Source organism: Triturus cristatus, chromosome 8 (assembly GCF_964204655.1).
Source record: "Triturus cristatus chromosome 8, aTriCri1.1, whole genome shotgun sequence".
Taxonomy (NCBI): Eukaryota; Metazoa; Chordata; class Amphibia; order Caudata; family Salamandridae; genus Triturus; species Triturus cristatus.
In genome coordinates, this window is record NC_140591.1 from 738,650,008 (window position 1) to 738,669,905 (window position 19,898).

The 19,898-nt window shown below is 41.7% G+C and overlaps 8 non-coding genes across 8 annotated transcripts; all 8 read right to left on the reverse strand.

Annotated features, from left to right (window-relative positions):
• Positions 1-663: 663 nt before the first annotated feature.
• On the reverse strand, positions 664-736 carry TRNAV-CAC (transfer RNA valine (anticodon CAC)). Its single transcript has one exon. It is a non-coding gene; the product is annotated as a tRNA-Val (tRNA).
• A 4,701-nt stretch (positions 737-5,437) lies between these two features.
• On the reverse strand, positions 5,438-5,510 carry TRNAV-CAC (transfer RNA valine (anticodon CAC)). The gene has a single exon. It is a non-coding gene; the product is annotated as a tRNA-Val (tRNA).
• A 2,318-nt stretch (positions 5,511-7,828) lies between these two features.
• On the reverse strand, positions 7,829-7,901 carry TRNAV-CAC (transfer RNA valine (anticodon CAC)). The gene has a single exon. It is a non-coding gene; the product is annotated as a tRNA-Val (tRNA).
• Positions 7,902-10,215: 2,314 nt separating this feature from the next.
• Positions 10,216-10,288, reverse strand: TRNAV-CAC (transfer RNA valine (anticodon CAC)). The gene has a single exon. It is a non-coding gene; the product is annotated as a tRNA-Val (tRNA).
• A 4,705-nt stretch (positions 10,289-14,993) lies between these two features.
• TRNAV-CAC (transfer RNA valine (anticodon CAC)) lies at positions 14,994-15,066 on the reverse strand. The gene has a single exon. It is a non-coding gene; the product is annotated as a tRNA-Val (tRNA).
• A 2,314-nt stretch (positions 15,067-17,380) lies between these two features.
• On the reverse strand, positions 17,381-17,453 carry TRNAV-CAC (transfer RNA valine (anticodon CAC)). The gene has a single exon. It is a non-coding gene; the product is annotated as a tRNA-Val (tRNA).
• A 272-nt stretch (positions 17,454-17,725) lies between these two features.
• TRNAP-UGG (transfer RNA proline (anticodon UGG)) lies at positions 17,726-17,797 on the reverse strand. Its single transcript has one exon. It is a non-coding gene; the product is annotated as a tRNA-Pro (tRNA).
• A 1,974-nt stretch (positions 17,798-19,771) lies between these two features.
• Positions 19,772-19,844, reverse strand: TRNAV-CAC (transfer RNA valine (anticodon CAC)). The gene has a single exon. It is a non-coding gene; the product is annotated as a tRNA-Val (tRNA).
• Positions 19,845-19,898: the final 54 nt, after the last annotated feature.

Here is a 19,898-nt window from a genome sequence, read left to right on the forward strand (position 1 = left end):
CAAAGCATGGGGCTTTCACACGTCAGGTAAACCTGATTACCACTACACAACAAAAGCAGATGCAGCTTTCTTATCTATGTCGTGATAGAACAGTTGTGAATTGAGTAGAAGAAGGGCCCTGATGTGATACTTATTACATGCAGCCTGTAAGATAGTCAAACATGCAGGCTAGGAAGGAAGATGCAAATATCAATGTATTAGAAAAACACCTAAAGGCGAATGATATGCTTTCATTCATGCATGGCTAGGAAAAATCGCCATACTGTTGCAAACATTCTTACACCACCAACTGGAAATAAATGATTCTGACATTAAACGTAAAGGTGACAATGCATTTGTATCATCACCTTGAGAAGGATCATCTTGGAATTGAGCCGAGGGCCTCTGCACTCAAAGCCAGAAACACTCCACTAAAATAAGATTCCTGTTGGTGCCAACAATTCTCCATGTTAATGCTTGTTCTAGGTGAGCAGTGAACCGATTGCAGGGCTCTTTTGAAAGCAAGGTCTGAGAACCAACAGATACATCCACACGCCGATTACTTTAGTGTTTTGAGAGAATTCCCTTTCTTGGAACGAGATTGCATGAAATAATCTTCAGGGCTTGGACAATTCCATGGCAAAACGGCACCTATCAACATTGTAGCCAACACAATATAACAACTGTTTCTGCCCGGTTTCGAACCGGGGACCTTTCGCATGTGAGGCGAACGTGATAACCACTACACTACAGAAACAGATACCTACAGTTGATTTTTCTGTAATGAAACTGCTCCGAACTGGCTATTCCATGGGCCTCTGGCTTTAGATTTCTTTCATGCAACCTGCCCGACATCCCTAGCTGAACGCTCGTACATGCCATGCAAGACCAGATGTTTGGTATTAGCTCAGACTGGGCAGGGCTGAAGCATGAGACTCTAGCAAAGAATTATCCACTACTGCAAAGAAAAAATTGATGTTGGTTTTGAAACGCAAACTTCAAAACAACTTGAAAAGAGTACCAAGAAAAGGGCTCGTCCGGGATTTGAACCCGGGACCTCTCGCACCCAAAGCGAGAATCATACCCCTAGACTAACGAGCCCTCAAAATCCTCTTACCTCTCAAAAGCTAATAACGGCTCTAAGCCCGCAATGAAGATCATGCTGGTATCTTTATGATGCTTGGTCTGTGAATACGCATGAAAGTCAGTCTCAACTTACCCTTTCTCAAACGATAGCACTATCATTTACAAGTGTCTCCTTTTATTCCGTCCCAGCTTTGGACACGTCTTACAGGAAGTCAGCCCTTATTTATATATTTCTGCAGTGGCTGAAGCTTAATGAGAAAGAGTAACAAGTTGTTCATAACAGCATAAGAAACACATTGTGCATTTTATCTCAAATACTCCTTCACTTTGTGCCAAAAGAAATACCAAGGTGAATACCTAGGCCACAGATTCAAGCTAAAGATCTTCCTGCTGAATGCAAGGCGCAATAAAAACTGCATATCGCTGGACTAAAGCATTCCTTGCATAGCCTCTAACATCATAACATAACTGAGCTGCTAGCAGCAAGCTAACCAATAACTTTCTGAAATGAGAATTACATGTGCTTATCTGCTCAATCAGTGCTCGATCAGGCGAGATTTAGAAAAGGTGGAAAGGGTCCAAGTGGATGCCCCTTCCTTTTTAGGGTGGGTCCTGCTGACTATCATAGGATTGCTTGTAAAAGTGGCCAGGGTCAGAGGAAAAGCTGCCAACACTTCTTAGCGTTCTCTATAGATGCAGCCATTTTCTGTGACTGTAATTTCGGCCTTTTCCCAGAAGTCTCTATTCTGCCTATGCAAATTAACAAAAGCAGTGCTTATTCCTCACTTGCTCAAATGTCCTTCCTGTCCAGAAAGCTCTGATTAAGCATGCTTATTTTCTTTTTCTGGGATATTTTAAATTGTTTCGCTGTCCAGTCTGTGGCAGTAGAAAGCTGCTTATGATGCCAGGTTTTGATGAATCCCCAAGGTACAAGTACAGAGGAATATATCAGTCTCTAGGATATGGAACTTTTAGCTAACACATCACAATATGTGATGCTTGCCAAGAAAACACTACATTCTGGAGCGCTGATGATCAGAACATTCTGCTCCTGAAGGATAGAAAAGACAGCTTGATTGAAATAAAGTCTGTTTATATTGACGCTCTCTCTCTCCCTATATATACATACATGCATACACACACACACACAGGTATGTCATGCATTTCTTCAGATTTGTTTCAACCATTTACCATTTATTGGAGAATCCCTACTTTTCAAGTGACTGCAAATGAAGTCATCTCTGGCACTTTTTGTGCAAAGTAAGAGACACACATGACACCTTTTTATAAAAGTCATCGCTTTCTTTGTTACTGTGTACTTTCAAAGCATGGGGCTTTCACACGTCAGGTAAACCTGATTACCACTACACAACAAAAGCAGATGCAGCTTTCTTATCTATGTCGTGATAGAACAGTTGTGAATTGAGTAGAAGAAGGGCCCTGATGTGATACTTATTACATGCAGCCTGTAAGATAGTCAAACATGCAGGCTAGGAAGGAAGATGCAAATATCAATGTATTAGAAAAACACCTAAAGGCGAGTGATATGCTTTCATTCATGCATGGCTAGGAAAAATCGCCATACTGTTGCAAACATTCTTACACCACCAACTGGAAATAAATGATTCTGACATTAAACGTAAAGGTGACAATGCATTTGTATCATCACCCTGAGAAGGATCATCTTGGAATTGAGCCGAGGGCCTCTGCACTCAAAGCCAGAAACACTCCACTAAAATAAGATTCCTGTTGGTGCCAACAATTCTCCATGTTAATGCTTGTTCTAGGTGAGCAGTGAACCGATTGCAGGGCTCTTTTGAAAGCAAGGTCTGAGAACCAACAGATACATCCACACGCCGATTACTTTAGTGTTTTGAGAGAATTCCCTTTCTTGGAACGAGATTGCATGAAATAATCTTCAGGGCTTGGACAATTCCATGGCAAAACGGCACCTATCAACATTGTAGCCAACACAATATAAAAACTGTTTCTGCCCGGTTTCGAACCGGGGACCTTTCACGTGTGAGGCGAACGTGATAACCACTACATTACAGAAACAGATACCTACAGTTGATTTTTCTGTAATGAAACTGCTCCGAACTGGCTATTCCATGGGCCTCTGGCTTTAGATTTCTTTCATGCAACCTGCCCGACATCCCTAGCTGAACGCTCGTACATGCCATGCAAGACCAGATGTTTGGTATTAGCTCAGACTGGGCAGGGCTGAAGCATGAGACTCTAGCAAAGAATTATCCACTACTGCAAAGAAAAAATTGATGTTGGTTTTGAAACGCAAACTTCAAAACAACTTGAAAAGAGTACCAAGAAAAGGGCTCGTCCGGGATTTGAACCTGGGACCTCTCGCACCCAAAGCGAGAATCATACCCCTAGACCAACAAGCCCTCAAAATCCTCTTACCTCTCAAAAGCTAATACCGGCTCTAAGCCCGCAATGAAGATCATGCTGGTATCTTTATGATGCTTGGTCTGTGAATACGCATGAAAGTCAGTCTCAACTTACCCTTTCTCAAACGATAGCACTATCATTTACAAGTGTCTCCTTTTATTCCGTCCCAGCTTTGGACACGTCTTACAGGAAGTCAGCCCTTATTTATATATTTCTGCAGTGGCTGAAGCTTAATGAGAAAGAGTAACAAGTTGTTCATAACAACATAAGAAACACATTGTGCATTTTCTCTCAAATACTCCTTCACTTTGTGCCAAAAAAAATACCAAGGTGAATACCTAGGCCACAGATTCAAGCTAAAGATCTTCCTGCTGAATGCAAGGCGCAATAAAAACTGCATATCGCTGGACTAAAGCATTCCTTGCATAGCCTCTAACATCATAACATAACTGAGCTGCTAGCAGCAAGCTAACCAATACCTTTCTGAAATGAGAATGACATGTGCTTATCGGCTCGATCAGGGCTCGATCAGGCGAGATTTAGAAAAGGTGGAAAGGGTCCAAGTGGATGCCCCTTCCTTTTTAGGGTGGGTCCTGCTGACTATCATAGGATTGCTTGTAAAAGTGGCCAGGGTCAGAGGAAAAGCTGCCAACACTTCTTAGCGTTCTCTATAGATGCAGCCATTTTCTGTGACTGTAATTTCGGCCTTTTCCCAGAAGTCTCTATTCTGCCTATGCAAATTAACAAAAGCAGTGCTTATTCCTCACTTGCTCAAATGTCCTTCCTGTCCAGAAAGCTCTGATTAAGCATGCTTATTTTCTTTTTCTGGGATATTTTAAATTGTTTCGCTGTCCAGTCTGTGGCAGTAGAAAGCTGCTTATGATGCCAGGTTTTGATGAATCCCCAAGGTACAAGTACAGAGGAATATATCAGTCTCTAGGATATGGAACTTTTAGCTAACACATCACAATATGTGATGCTTGCCAAGAAAACACTACATTCTGGAGCGCTGATGATCAGAACATTCTGCTCCTGAAGGATAGAAAAGACAGCTTGATTGAAATAAAGTCTGTTTATATTGACGCTCTCTCTCTCCCTATATATACATACATGCATACACACACACACACAGGTATGTCATGCATTTCTTCAGATTTGTTTCAACCATTTACCATTTATTGGAGAATCCCTACTTTTCAAGTGACTGCAAATGAAGTCATCTCTGGCACTTTTTGTGCAAAGTAAGAGACACACATGACACCTTTTTATAAAAGTCATCGGTTTCTTTGTTACTGTGTACTTTCAAAGCATGGGGCTTTCACACGTCAGGTAAACCTGATTACCACTACACAACAAAAGCAGATGCAGCTTTCTTATCTATGTCGTGATAGAACAGTTGTGAATTGAGTAGAAGAAGGGCCCTGATGTGATACTTATTACATGCAGCCTGTAAGATAGTCAAACATGCAGGCTAGGAAGGCAGATGCAAATATCAATGTATTAGAAAAACACCTAAAGGCGAGTGATATGCTTTCATTCATGCATGGCTAGGAAAAATCGCCATACTGTTGCAAACATTCTTACACCACCAACTGGAAATAAATGATTCTGACATTAAACGTAAAGGTGACAATGCATTTGTATCATCACCCTGAGAAGGATCATCTTGGAATTGAGCCGAGGGCCTCTGCACTCAAAGCCAGAAACACTCCACTAAAATAAGATTCCTGTTGGTGCCAACAATTCTCCATGTTAATGCTTGTTCTAGGTGAGCAGTGAACCGATTGCAGGGCTCTTTTGAAAGCAAGGTCTGAGAACCAACAGATACATCCACACGCCGATTTCTTTAGTGTTTTGAGAGAATTCCCTTTCTTGGAACGAGATTGCATGAAATAATCTTCAGGGCTTGGACAATTCCATGGCAAAACGGCACCTATCAACATTGTAGCCAACACAATATAACAACTGTTTCTGCCCGGTTTCGAACCGGGGACCTTTCGCGTGTGAGGCGAACGTGATAACCACTACACTACAGAAACAGATACCTACAGTTGATTTTTCTGTAATGAAACTGCTCCGAACTGGCTATTCCATGGGCCTCTGGCTTTAGATTTCTTTCATGCAACCTGCCCGACATCCCTAGCTGAACGCTCGTACATGCCATGCAAGACCAGATGTTTGGTATTAGCTCAGACTGGGCAGGGCTGAAGCATGAGACTCTAGCAAAGAATTATCCACTACTGCAAAGAAAAAATTGATGTTGGTTTTGAAACGCAAACTTCAAAACAACTTGAAAAGAGTACCAAGAAAAGGGCTCGTCCGGGATTTGAACCTGGGACCTCTCGCACCCAAAGCGAGAATCATACCCATAGACCAACGAGCCCTCAAAATCCTCTTACCTCTCAAAAGCTAATACCGGCTCTAAGCCCGCAATGAAGATCATGCTGGTATCTTTATGATGCTTGGTCTGTGAATACGCATGAAAGTCAGTCTCAACTTACCCTTTCTCAAACGATAGCACTATCATTTACAAGTGTCTCCTTTTATTCCGTCCCAGCTTTGGACACGTCTTACAGGAAGTCAGCCCTTATTTATATATTTCTGCAGTGGCTGAAGCTTAATGAGAAAGAGTAACAAGTTGTTCATAACAACATAAGAAACACATTGTGCATTTTCTCTCAAATACTCCTTCACTTTGTGCCAAAAAAAATACCAAGGTGAATACCTAGGCCACAGATTCAAGCTAAAGATCTTCCTGCTGAATGCAAGGCGCAATAAAAACTGCATATCGCTGGACTAAAGCATTCCTTGCATAGCCTCTAACATCATAACATAACTGAGCTGCTAGCAGCAAGCTAACCAATACCTTTCTGAAATGAGAATGACATGTGCTTATCGGCTCGATCAGGGCTCGATCAGGCGAGATTTAGAAAAGGTGGAAAGGGTCCAAGTGGATGCCCCTTCCTTTTTAGGGTGGGTCCTGCTGACTTTCATAGGATTGCTTGTAAAAGTGGCCAGGGTCAGAGGAAAAGCTGCCAACACTTCTTAGCGTTCTCTATAGATGCAGCCATTTTCTGTGACTGTAATTTCGGCCTTTTCCCAGAAGTCTCTATTCTGCCTATGCAAATTAACAAAAGCAGTGCTTATTCCTCACTTGCTCAAATGTCCTTCCTGTCCAGAAAGCTCTGATTAAGCATGCTTATTTTCTTTTTCTGGGATATTTTAAATTGTTTCGCTGTCCAGTCTGTGGCAGTAGAAAGCTGCTTATGATGCCAGGTTTTGATGAATCCCCAAGGTACAAGTACAGAGGAATATATCAGTCTCTAGGATATGGAACTTTTAGCTAAAACATCACAATATGTGATGCTTGCCAAGAAAACACTACATTCTGGAGCGCTGATGATCAGAACATTCTGCTCCTGAAGGATAGAAAAGACAGCTTGATTGAAATAAAGTCTGTTTATATTGACGCTCTCTCTCTCCCTATATATACATACATGCGTACACACACACACACACACAGGTATGTCATGCATTTCTTCAGATTTGTTTCAACCATTTACCATTTATTGGAGAATCCCTACTTTTCAAGTGACTGCAAATGAAGTCATCTCTGGCACTTTTTGTGCAAAGTAAGAGACACACATGACACCTTTTTATAAAAGTCATCGGTTTCTTTGTTACTGTGTACTTTCAAAGCATGGGGCTTTCACACGTCAGGTAAACCTGATTACCACTACACAACAAAAGCAGATGCAGCTTTCTTATCTATGTCGTGATAGAACAGTTGTGAATTGAGTAGAAGAAGGGCCCTGATGTGATACTTATTACATGCAGCCTGTAAGATAGTCAAACATGCAGGCTAGGAAGGAAGATGCAAATATCAATGTATTAGAAAAACACCTAAAGGCGAGTGATATGCTTTCATTCATGCATGGCTAGGAAAAATCGCCATACTGTTGCAAACATTCTTACACCACCAACTGGAAATAAATGATTCTGACATTAAACGTAAAGCTGACAATGCATTTGTATCATCACCTTGAGAAGGATCATCTTGGAATTGAGCCGAGGGCCTCTGCACTCAAAGCCAGAAACACTCCACTAAAATAAGATTCCTGTTGGTGCCAACAATTCTCCATGTTAATGCTTGTTCTAGGTGAGCAGTGAACCGATTGCAGGGCTCTTTTGAAAGCAAGGTCTGAGAACCAACAGATACATCCACACGCCGATTACTTTAGTGTTTTGAGAGAATTCCCTTTCTTGGAACGAGATTGCATGAAATAATCTTCAGGGCTTGGACAATTCCATGGCAAAACGGCACCTATCAACATTGTAGCCAACACAATATAACAACTGTTTCTGCCCGGTTTCGAACCGGGGACCTTTCGCATGTGAGGCGAACGTGATAACCACTACACTACAGAAACAGATACCTACAGTTGATTTTTCTGTAATGAAACTGCTCCGAACTGGCTATTCCATGGGCCTCTGGCTTTAGATTTCTTTCATGCAACCTGCCCGACATCCCTAGCTGAACGCTCGTACATGCCATGCAAGACCAGATGTTTGGTATTAGCTCAGACTGGGCAGGGCTGAAGCATGAGACTCTAGCAAAGAATTATCCACTACTGCAAAGAAAAAATTGATGTTGGTTTTGAAACGCAAACTTCAAAACAACTTGAAAAGAGTACCAAGAAAAGGGCTCGTCCGGGATTTGAACCCGGGACCTCTCGCACCCAAAGCGAGAATCATACCCCTAGACTAACGAGCCCTCAAAATCCTCTTACCTCTCAAAAGCTAATAACGGCTCTAAGCCCGCAATGAAGATCATGCTGGTATCTTTATGATGCTTGGTCTGTGAATACGCATGAAAGTCAGTCTCAACTTACCCTTTCTCAAACGATAGCACTATCATTTACAAGTGTCTCCTTTTATTCCGTCCCAGCTTTGGACACGTCTTACAGGAAGTCAGCCCTTATTTATATATTTCTGCAGTGGCTGAAGCTTAATGAGAAAGAGTAACAAGTTGTTCATAACAACATAAGAAACACATTGTGCATTTTCTCTCAAATACTCCTTCACTTTGTGCCAAAAAAAATACCAAGGTGAATACCTAGGCCACAGATTCAAGCTAAAGATCTTCCTGCTGAATGCAAGGCGCAATAAAAACTGCATATCGCTGGACTAAAGCATTCCTTGCATAGCCTCTAACATCATAACATAACTGAGCTGCTAGCAGCAAGCTAACCAATACCTTTCTGAAATGAGAATGACATGTGCTTATCGGCTCGATCAGGGCTCGATCAGGCGAGATTTAGAAAAGGTGGAAAGGGTCCAAGTGGATGCCCCTTCCTTTTTAGGGTGGGTCCTGCTGACTATCATAGGATTGCTTGTAAAAGTGGCCAGGGTCAGAGGAAAAGCTGCCAACACTTCTTAGCGTTCTCTATAGATGCAGCCATTTTCTGTGACTGTAATTTCGGCCTTTTCCCAGAAGTCTCTATTCTGCCTATGCAAATTAACAAAAGCAGTGCTTATTCCTCACTTGCTCAAATGTCCTTCCTGTCCAGAAAGCTCTGATTAAGCATGCTTATTTTCTTTTTCTGGGATATTTTAAATTGTTTCGCTGTCCAGTCTGTGGCAGTAGAAAGCTGCTTATGATGCCAGGTTTTGATGAATCCCCAAGGTACAAGTACAGAGGAATATATCAGTCTCTAGGATATGGAACTTTTAGCTAAAACATCACAATATGTGATGCTTGCCAAGAAAACACTACATTCTGGAGCGCTGATGATCAGAACATTCTGCTCCTGAAGGATAGAAAAGACAGCTTGATTGAAATAAAGTCTGTTTATATTGACGCTCTCTCTCTCCCTATATATACATACATGCGTACACACACACACACAGGTATGTCATGCATTTCTTCAGATTTGTTTCAACCATTTACCATTTATTGGAGAATCCCTACTTTTCAAGTGACTGCAAATGAAGTCATCTCTGGCACTTTTTGTGCAAAGTAAGAGACACACATGACACCTTTTTATAAAAGTCATCGGTTTCTTTGTTACTGTGTACTTTCAAAGCATGGGGCTTTCACACGTCAGGTAAACCTGATTACCACTACACAACAAAAGCAGATGCAGCTTTCTTATCTATGTCGTGATAGAACAGTTGTGAATTGAGTAGAAGAAGGGCCCTGATGTGATACTTATTACATGCAGCCTGTAAGATAGTCAAACATGCAGGCTAGGAAGGAAGATGCAAATATCAATGTATTAGAAAAACACCTAAAGGCGAGTGATATGCTTTCATTCATGCATGGCTAGGAAAAATCGCCATACTGTTGCAAACATTCTTACACCACCAACTGGAAATAAATGATTCTGACATTAAACGTAAAGGTGACAATGCATTTGTATCATCACCTTGAGAAGGATCATCTTGGAATTGAGCCGAGGGCCTCTGCACTCAAAGCCAGAAACACTCCACTAAAATAAGATTCCTGTTGGTGCCAACAATTCTCCATGTTAATGCTTGTTCTAGGTGAGCAGTGAACCGATTGCAGGGCTCTTTTGAAAGCAAGGTCTGAGAACCAACAGATACATCCACACGCCGATTACTTTAGTGTTTTGAGAGAATTCCCTTTCTTGGAACGAGATTGCATGAAATAATCTTCAGGGCATGGACAATTCCATGGCAAAACGGCACCTATCAACATTGTAGCCAACACAATATAACAACTGTTTCTGCCCGGTTTCGAACCGGGGACCTTTCGCGTGTGAGGCGAACGTGATAACCACTACACTACAGAAACAGATACCTACAGTTGATTTTTCTGTAATGAAACTGCTCCGAACTGGCTATTCCATGGGCCTCTGGCTTTAGATTTCTTTCATGCAACCTGCCCGACATCCCTAGCTGAACGCTCGTACATGCCATGCAAGACCAGATGTTTGGTATTAGCTCAGACTGGGCAGGGCTGAAGCATGAGACTCTAGCAAAGAATTATCCACTACTGCAAAGAAAAAATTGATGTTGGTTTTGAAACGCAAACTTCAAAACAACTTGAAAAGAGTACCAAGAAAAGGGCTCGTCCGGGATTTGAAGCCGGGACCTCTCGCACCCAAAGCGAGAATCATACCCCTAGACCAACGAGCCCTCAAAATCCTCTTACCTCTCAAAAGCTAATACCGGCTCTAAGCCCGCAATGAAGATCATGCTGGTATCTTTATGATGCTTGGTCTGTGAATACGCATGAAAGTCAGTCTCAACTTACCCTTTCTCAAACGATAGCACTATCATTTACAAGTGTCTCCTTTTATTCCGTCCCAGCTTTGGACACGTCTTACAGGAAGTCAGCCCTTATTTATATATTTCTTCAGTGGCTGAAGCTTAATGAGAAAGAGTAACAAGTTGTTCATAACAACATAAGAAACACATTGTGCATTTTCTCTTAAATACTCCTTCACTTTGTGCCAAAAGAAATACCAAGGTGAATACCTAGGCCACAGATTCAAGCTAAAGATCTTCCTGCTGAATGCAAGGCGCAATAAAAACTGCATATCGCTGGACTAAAGCATTCCTTGCATAGCCTCTAACATCATAACATAACTGAGCTGCTAGCAGCAAGCTAACCAATACCTTTCTGAAATGAGAATTACATGTGCTTATCTGCTCAATCAGTGCTCGATCAGGCGAGATTTAGAAAAGGTGGAAAGGGTCCAAGTGGATGCCCCTTCCTTTTTAGGGTGGGTCCTGCTGACTATCATAGGATTGCTTGTAAAAGTGGCCAGAGTCAGAGGAAAAGCTGCCAACACTTCTTAGCGTTCTCTATAGATGCAGCCATTTTCTGTGACTGTAATTTCGGCCTTTTCCCAGAAGTCTCTATTCTGCCTATGCAAATTAACAAAAGCAGTGCTTATTCCTCACTTGCTCAAATGTCCTTCCTGTCCAGAAAGCTCTGATTAAGCATGCTTATTTTCTTTTTCTGGGATATTTTAAATTGTTTCGCTGTCCAGTCTGTGGCAGTAGAAAGCTGCTTATGATGCCAGGTTTTGATGAATCCCCAAGGTACAAGTACAGAGGAATATATCAGTCTCTAGGATATGGAACTTTTAGCTAACACATCACAATATGTGATGCTTGCCAAGAAAACACTACATTCTGGAGCGCTGATGATCAGAACATTCTGCTCCTGAAGGATAGAAAAGACAGCTTGATTGAAATAAAGTCTGTTTATATTGACGCTCTCTCTCTCCCTATATATACATACATGCATACACACACACACACAGGTATGTCATGCATTTCTTCAGATTTGTTTCAACCATTTACCATTTATTGGAGAATCCCTACTTTTCAAGTGACTGCAAATGAAGTCATCTCTGGCACTTTTTGTGCAAAGTAAGAGACACACATGACACCTTTTTATAAAAGTCATCGGTTTCTTTGTTACTGTGTACTTTCAAAGCATGGGGCTTTCACACGTCAGGTAAACCTGATTACCACTACACAACAAAAGCAGATGCAGCTTTCTTATCTATGTCGTGATAGAACAGTTGTGAATTGAGTAGAAGAAGGGCCCTGATGTGATACTTATTACATGCAGCCTGTAAGATAGTCAAACATGCAGGCTAAGAAGGAAGATGCAAATATCAATGTATTAGAAAAACACCTAAAGGCGAGTGATATGCTTTCATTCATGCATGGCTAGGAAAAATCGCCATACTGTTGCAAACATTCTTACACCACCAACTGGAAATAAATGATTCTGACATTAAACGTAAAGGTGACAATGCATTTGTATCATCACCTTGAGAAGGATCATCTTGGAATTGAGCCGAGGGCCTCTGCACTCAAAGCCAGAAACACTCCACTAAAATAAGATTCCTGTTGGTGCCAACAATTCTCCATGTTAATGCTTGTTCTAGGTGAGCAGTGAACCGATTGCAGGGCTCTTTTGAAAGCAAGGTCTGAGAACCAACAGATACATCCACACGCCGATTACTTTAGTGTTTTGAGAGAATTCCCTTTCTTGGAACGAGATTGCATGAAATAATCTTCAGGGCTTGGACAATTCCATGGCAAAACGGCACCTATCAACATTGTAGCCAACACAATATAACAACTGTTTCTGCCCGGTTTCGAACCGGGGACCTTTCACGTGTGAGGCGAACGTGATAACCACTACATTACAGAAACAGATACCTACAGTTGATTTTTCTGTAATGAAACTGCTCCGAACTGGCTATTCCATGGGCCTCTGGCTTTAGATTTCTTTCATGCAACCTGCCCGACATCCCTAGCTGAACGCTCGTACATGCCATGCAAGACCAGATGTTTGGTATTAGCTCAGACTGGGCAGGGCTGAAGCATGAGACTCTAGCAAAGAATTATCCACTACTGCAAAGAAAAAATTGATGTTGGTTTTGAAACGCAAACTTCAAAACAACTTGAAAAGAGTACCAAGAAAAGGGCTCGTCCGGGATTTGAACCTGGGACCTCTCGCACCCAAAGCGAGAATCATACCCCTAGACCAACGAGCCCTCAAAATCCTCTTACCTCTCAAAAGCTAATACCGGCTCTAAGCCCGCAATGAAGATCATGCTGGTATCTTTATGATGCTTGGTCTGTGAATACGCATGAAAGTCAGTCTCAACTTACCCTTTCTCAAACGATAGCACTATCATTTACAAGTGTCTCCTTTTATTCCGTCCCAGCTTTGGACACGTCTTACAGGAAGTCAGCCCTTATTTATATATTTCTGCAGTGGCTGAAGCTTAATGAGAAAGAGTAACAAGTTGTTCATAACAACATAAGAAACACATTGTGCATTTTCTCTCAAATACTCCTTCACTTTGTGCCAAAAAAAATACCAAGGTGAATACCTAGGCCACAGATTCAAGCTAAAGATCTTCCTGCTGAATGCAAGGCGCAATAAAAACTGCATATCGCTGGACTAAAGCATTCCTTGCATAGCCTCTAACATCATAACATAACTGAGCTGCTAGCAGCAAGCTAACCAATACCTTTCTGAAATGAGAATGACATGTGCTTATCGGCTCGATCAGGGCTCGATCAGGCGAGATTTAGAAAAGGTGGAAAGGGTCCAAGTGGATGCCCCTTCCTTTTTAGGGTGGGTCCTGCTGACTATCATAGGATTGCTTGTAAAAGTGGCCAGGGTCAGAGGAAAAGCTGCCAACACTTCTTAGCGTTCTCTATAGATGCAGCCATTTTCTGTGACTGTAATTTCGGCCTTTTCCCAGAAGTCTCTATTCTGCCTATGCAAATTAACAAAAGCAGTGCTTATTCCTCACTTGCTCAAATGTCCTTCCTGTCCAGAAAGCTCTGATTAAGCATGCTTATTTTCTTTTTCTGGGATATTTTAAATTGTTTCGCTGTCCAGTCTGTGGCAGTAGAAAGCTGCTTATGATGCCAGGTTTTGATGAATCCCCAAGGTACAAGTACAGAGGAATATATCAGTCTCTAGGATATGGAACTTTTAGCTAAAACATCACAATATGTGATGCTTGCCAAGAAAACACTACATTCTGGAGCGCTGATGATCAGAACATTCTGCTCCTGAAGGATAGAAAAGACAGCTTGATTGAAATAAAGTCTGTTTATATTGACGCTCTCTCTCTCCCTATATATACATACATGCGTACACACACACACACACACAGGTATGTCATGCATTTCTTCAGATTTGTTTCAACCATTTACCATTTATTGGAGAATCCCTACTTTTCAAGTGACTGCAAATGAAGTCATCTCTGGCACTTTTTGTGCAAAGTAAGAGACACACATGACACCTTTTTATAAAAGTCATCGGTTTCTTTGTTACTGTGTACTTTCAAAGCATGGGGCTTTCACACGTCAGGTAAACCTGATTACCACTACACAACAAAAGCAGATGCAGCTTTCTTATCTATGTCGTGATAGAACAGTTGTGAATTGAGTAGAAGAAGGGCCCTGATGTGATACTTATTACATGCAGCCTGTAAGATAGTCAAACATGCAGGCTAGGAAGGAAGATGCAAATATCAATGTATTAGAAAAACACCTAAAGGCGAGTGATATGCTTTCATTCATGCATGGCTAGGAAAAATCGCCATACTGTTGCAAACATTCTTACACCACCAACTGGAAATAAATGATTCTGACATTAAACGTAAAGGTGACAATGCATTTGTATCATCACCTTGAGAAGGATCATCTTGGAATTGAGCCGAGGGCCTCTGCACTCAAAGCCAGAAACACTCCACTAAAATAAGATTCCTGTTGGTGCCAACAATTCTCCATGTTAATGCTTGTTCTAGGTGAGCAGTGAACCGATTGCAGGGCTCTTTTGAAAGCAAGGTCTGAGAACCAACAGATACATCCACACGCCGATTACTTTAGTGTTTTGAGAGAATTCCCTTTCTTGGAACGAGATTGCATGAAATAATCTTCAGGGCTTGGACAATTCCATGGCAAAACGGCACCTATCAACATTGTAGCCAACACAATATAACAACTGTTTCTGCCCGGTTTCGAACCGGGGACCTTTCGCATGTGAGGCGAACGTGATAACCACTACACTACAGAAACAGATACCTACAGTTGATTTTTCTGTAATGAAACTGCTCCGAACTGGCTATTCCATGGGCCTCTGGCTTTAGATTTCTTTCATGCAACCTGCCCGACATCCCTAGCTGAACGCTCGTACATGCCATGCAAGACCAGATGTTTGGTATTAGCTCAGACTGGGCAGGGCTGAAGCATGAGACTCTAGCAAAGAATTATCCACTACTGCAAAGAAAAAATTGATGTTGGTTTTGAAACGCAAACTTCAAAACAACTTGAAAAGAGTACCAAGAAAAGGGCTCGTCCGGGATTTGAACCCGGGACCTCTCGCACCCAAAGCGAGAATCATACCCCTAGACTAACGAGCCCTCAAAATCCTCTTACCTCTCAAAAGCTAATAACGGCTCTAAGCCCGCAATGAAGATCATGCTGGTATCTTTATGATGCTTGGTCTGTGAATACGCATGAAAGTCAGTCTCAACTTACCCTTTCTCAAACGATAGCACTATCATTTACAAGTGTCTCCTTTTATTCCGTCCCAGCTTTGGACACGTCTTACAGGAAGTCAGCCCTTATTTATATATTTCTGCAGTGGCTGAAGCTTAATGAGAAAGAGTAACAAGTTGTTCATAACAGCATAAGAAACACATTGTGCATTTTCTCTCAAATACTCCTTCACTTTGTGCCAAAAGAAATACCAAGGTGAATACCTAGGCCACAGATTCAAGCTAAAGATCTTCCTGCTGAATGCAAGGCGCAATAAAAACTGCATATCGCTGGACTAAAGCATTCCTTGCATAGCCTCTAACATCATAACATAACTGAGCTGCTAGCAGCAAGCTAACCAATAACTTTCTGAAATGAGAATTACATGTGCTTATCTGCTCAATCAGTGCTCGATCAGGCGAGATTTAGAAAAGGTGGAAAGGGTCCAAGTGGATGCCCCTTCCTTTTTAGGGTGGGTCCTGCTGACTATCATAGGATTGCTTGTAAAAGTGGCCAGGGTCAGAGGAAAAGCTGCCAACACTTCTTAGCGTTCTCTATAGATGCAGCCATTTTCTGTGACTGTAATTTCGGCCTTTTCCCAGAAGTCTCTATTCTGCCTATGCAAATTAACAAAAGCAGTGCTTATTCCTCACTTGCTCAAATGTCCTTCCTGTCCAGAAAGCTCTGATTAAGCATGCTTATTTTCTTTTTCTGGGATATTTTAAATTGTTTCGCTGTCCAGTCTGTGGCAGTAGAAAGCTGCTTATGATGCCAGGTTTTGATGAATCCCCAAGGTACAAGTACAGAGGAATATATCAGTCTCTAGGATATGGAACTTTTAGCTAACACATCACAATATGTGATGCTTGCCAAGAAAACACTACATTCTGGAGCGCTGATGATCAGAACATTCTGCTCCTGAAGGATAGAAAAGACAGCTTGATTGAAATAAAGTCTGTTTATATTGACACTCTCTCTCTCCCTATATATACATACATGCATACACACACACACACAGGTATGTCATGCATTTCTTCAGATTTGTTTCAACCATTTACCATTTATTGGAGAATCCCTACTTTTCAAGTGACTGCAAATGAAGTCATCTCTGGCACTTTTTGTGCAAAGTAAGAGACACACATGACACCTTTTTATAAAAGTCATCGCTTTCTTTGTTACTGTGTACTTTCAAAGCATGGGGCTTTCACACGTCAGGTAAACCTGATTACCACTACACAACAAAAGCAGATGCAGCTTTCTTATCTATGTCGTGATAGAACAGTTGTGAATTGAGTAGAAGAAGGGCCCTGATGTGATACTTATTACATGCAGCCTGTAAGATAGTCAAACATGCAGGCTAAGAAGGAAGATGCAAATATCAATGTATTAGAAAAACACCTAAAGGCGAGTGATATGCTTTCATTCATGCATGGCTAGGAAAAATCGCCATACTGTTGCAAACATTCTTACACCACCAACTGGAAATAAATGATTCTGACATTAAACGTAAAGGTGACAATGCATTTGTATCATCACCTTGAGAAGGATCATCTTGGAATTGAGCCGAGGGCCTCTGCACTCAAAGCCAGAAACACTCCACTAAAATAAGATTCCTGTTGGTGCCAACAATTCTCCATGTTAATGCTTGTTCTAGGTGAGCAGTGAACCGATTGCAGGGCTCTTTTGAAAGCAAGGTCTGAGAACCAACAGATACATCCACACGCCGATTACTTTAGTGTTTTGAGAGAATTCCCTTTCTTGGAACGAGATTGCATGAAATAATCTTCAGGGCTTGGACAATTCCATGGCAAAACGGCACCTATCAACATTGTAGCCAACACAATATAACAACTGTTTCTGCCCGGTTTCGAACCGGGGACCTTTCGCGTGTGAGGCGAACGTGATAACCACTACACTACAGAAACAGATACCTACAGTTGATTTTTCTGTAATGAAACTGCTCCGAACTGGCTATTCCATGGGCCTCTGGCTTTAGATTTCTTTCATGCAACCTGCCCGACATCCCTAGCTGAACGCTCGTACATGCCATGCAAGACCAGATGTTTGGTATTAGCTCAGACTGGGCAGGGCTGAAGCATGAGACTCTAGCAAAGAATTATCCACTACTGCAAAGAAAAAATTGATGTTGGTTTTGAAACGCAAACTTCAAAACAACTTGAAAAGAGTACCAAGAAAAGGGCTCGTCCGGGATTTGAACCCGGGACCTCTCGCACCCAAAGCGAGAATCATACCCCTAGACCAACGAGCCCTCAAAATCCTCTTACCTCTCAAAAGCTAATACCGGCTCTAAGCCCGCAATGAAGATCATGCTGGTATCTTTATGATGCTTGGTCTGTGAATACGCATGAAAGTCAGTCTCAACTTACCCTTTCTCAAACGATAGCACTATCATTTACAAGTGTCTCCTTTTATTCCGTCCCAGCTTTGGACACGTCTTACAGGAAGTCAGCCCTTATTTATATATTTCTGCAGTGGCTGAAGCTTAATGAGAAAGAGTAACAAGTTGTTCATAACAACATAAGAAACACATTGTGCATTTTCTCTCAAATACTCCTTCACTTTGTGCCAAAAAAAATACCAAGGTGAATACCTAGGCCACAGATTCAAGCTAAAGATCTTCCTGCTGAATGCAAGGCGCAATAAAAACTGCATATCGCTGGACTAAAGCATTCCTTGCATAGCCTCTAACATCATAACATAACTGAGCTGCTAGCAGCAAGCTAACCAATACCTTTCTGAAATGAGAATGACATGTGCTTATCGGCTCGATCAGGGCTCGATCAGGCGAGATTTAGAAAAGGTGGAAAGGGTCCAAGTGGATGCCCCTTCCTTTTTAGGGTGGGTCCTGCTGACTATCATAGGATTGCTTGTAAAAGTGGCCAGGGTCAGAGGAAAAGCTGCCAACACTTCTTAGCGTTCTCTATAGATGCAGCCATTTTCTGTGACTGTAATTTCGGCCTTTTCCCAGAAGTCTCTATTCTGCCTATGCAAATTAACAAAAGCAGTGCTTATTCCTCACTTGCTCAAATGTCCTTCCTGTCCAGAAAGCTCTGATTAAGCATGCTTATTTTCTTTTTCTGGGATATTTTAAATTGTTTCGCTGTCCAGTCTGTGGCAGTAGAAAGCTGCTTATGATGCCAGGTTTTGATGAATCCCCAAGGTACAAGTACAGAGGAATATATCAGTCTCTAGGATATGGAACTTTTAGCTAAAACATCACAATATGTGATGCTTGCCAAGAAAACACTACATTCTGGAGCGCTGATGATCAGAACATTCTGCTCCTGAAGGATAGAAAAGACAGCTTGATTGAAATAAAGTCTGTTTATATTGACGCTCTCTCTCTCCCTATATATACATACATGCGTACACACACACACACACACAGGTATGTCATGCATTTCTTCAGATTTGTTTCAACCATTTACCATTTATTGGAGAATCCCTACTTTTCAAGTGACTGCAAATGAAGTCATCTCTGGCACTTTTTGTGCAAAGTAAGAGACACACATGACACCTTTTTATAAAAGTCATCGGTTTCTTTGTTACTGTGTACTTTCAAAGCATGGGGCTTTCACACGTCAGGTAAACCTGATTACCACTACACAACAAAAGCAGATGCAGCTTTCTTATCTATGTCGTGATAGAACAGTTGTGAATTGAGTAGAAGAAGGGCCCTGATGTGATACTTATTACATGCAGCCTGTAAGATAGTCAAACATGCAGGCTAGGAAGGAAGATGCAAATATCAATGTATTAGAAAAACACCTAAAGGCGAGTGATATGCTTTCATTCATGCATGGCTAGGAAAAATCGCCATACTGTTGCAAACATTCTTACACCACCAACTGGAAATAAATGATTCTGACATTAAACGTAAAGGTGACAATGCATTTGTATCATCACCTTGAGAAGGATCATCTTGGAATTGAGCCGAGGGCCTCTGCACTCAAAGCCAGAAACACTCCACTAAAATAAGATTCCTGTTGGTGCCAACAATTCTCCATGTTAATGCTTGTTCTAGGTGAGCAGTGAACCGATTGCAGGGCTCTTTTGAAAGCAAGGTCTGAGAACCAACAGATACATCCACACGCCGATTACTTTAGTGTTTTGAGAGAATTCCCTTTCTTGGAACGAGATTGCATGAAATAATCTTCAGGGCTTGGACAATTCCATGGCAAAACGGCACCTATCAACATTGTAGCCAACACAATATAACAACTGTTTCTGCCCGGTTTCGAACCGGGGACCTTTCGCATGTGAGGCGAACGTGATAACCACTACACTACAGAAACAGATACCTACAGTTGATTTTTCTGTAATGAAACTGCTCCGAACTGGCTATTCCA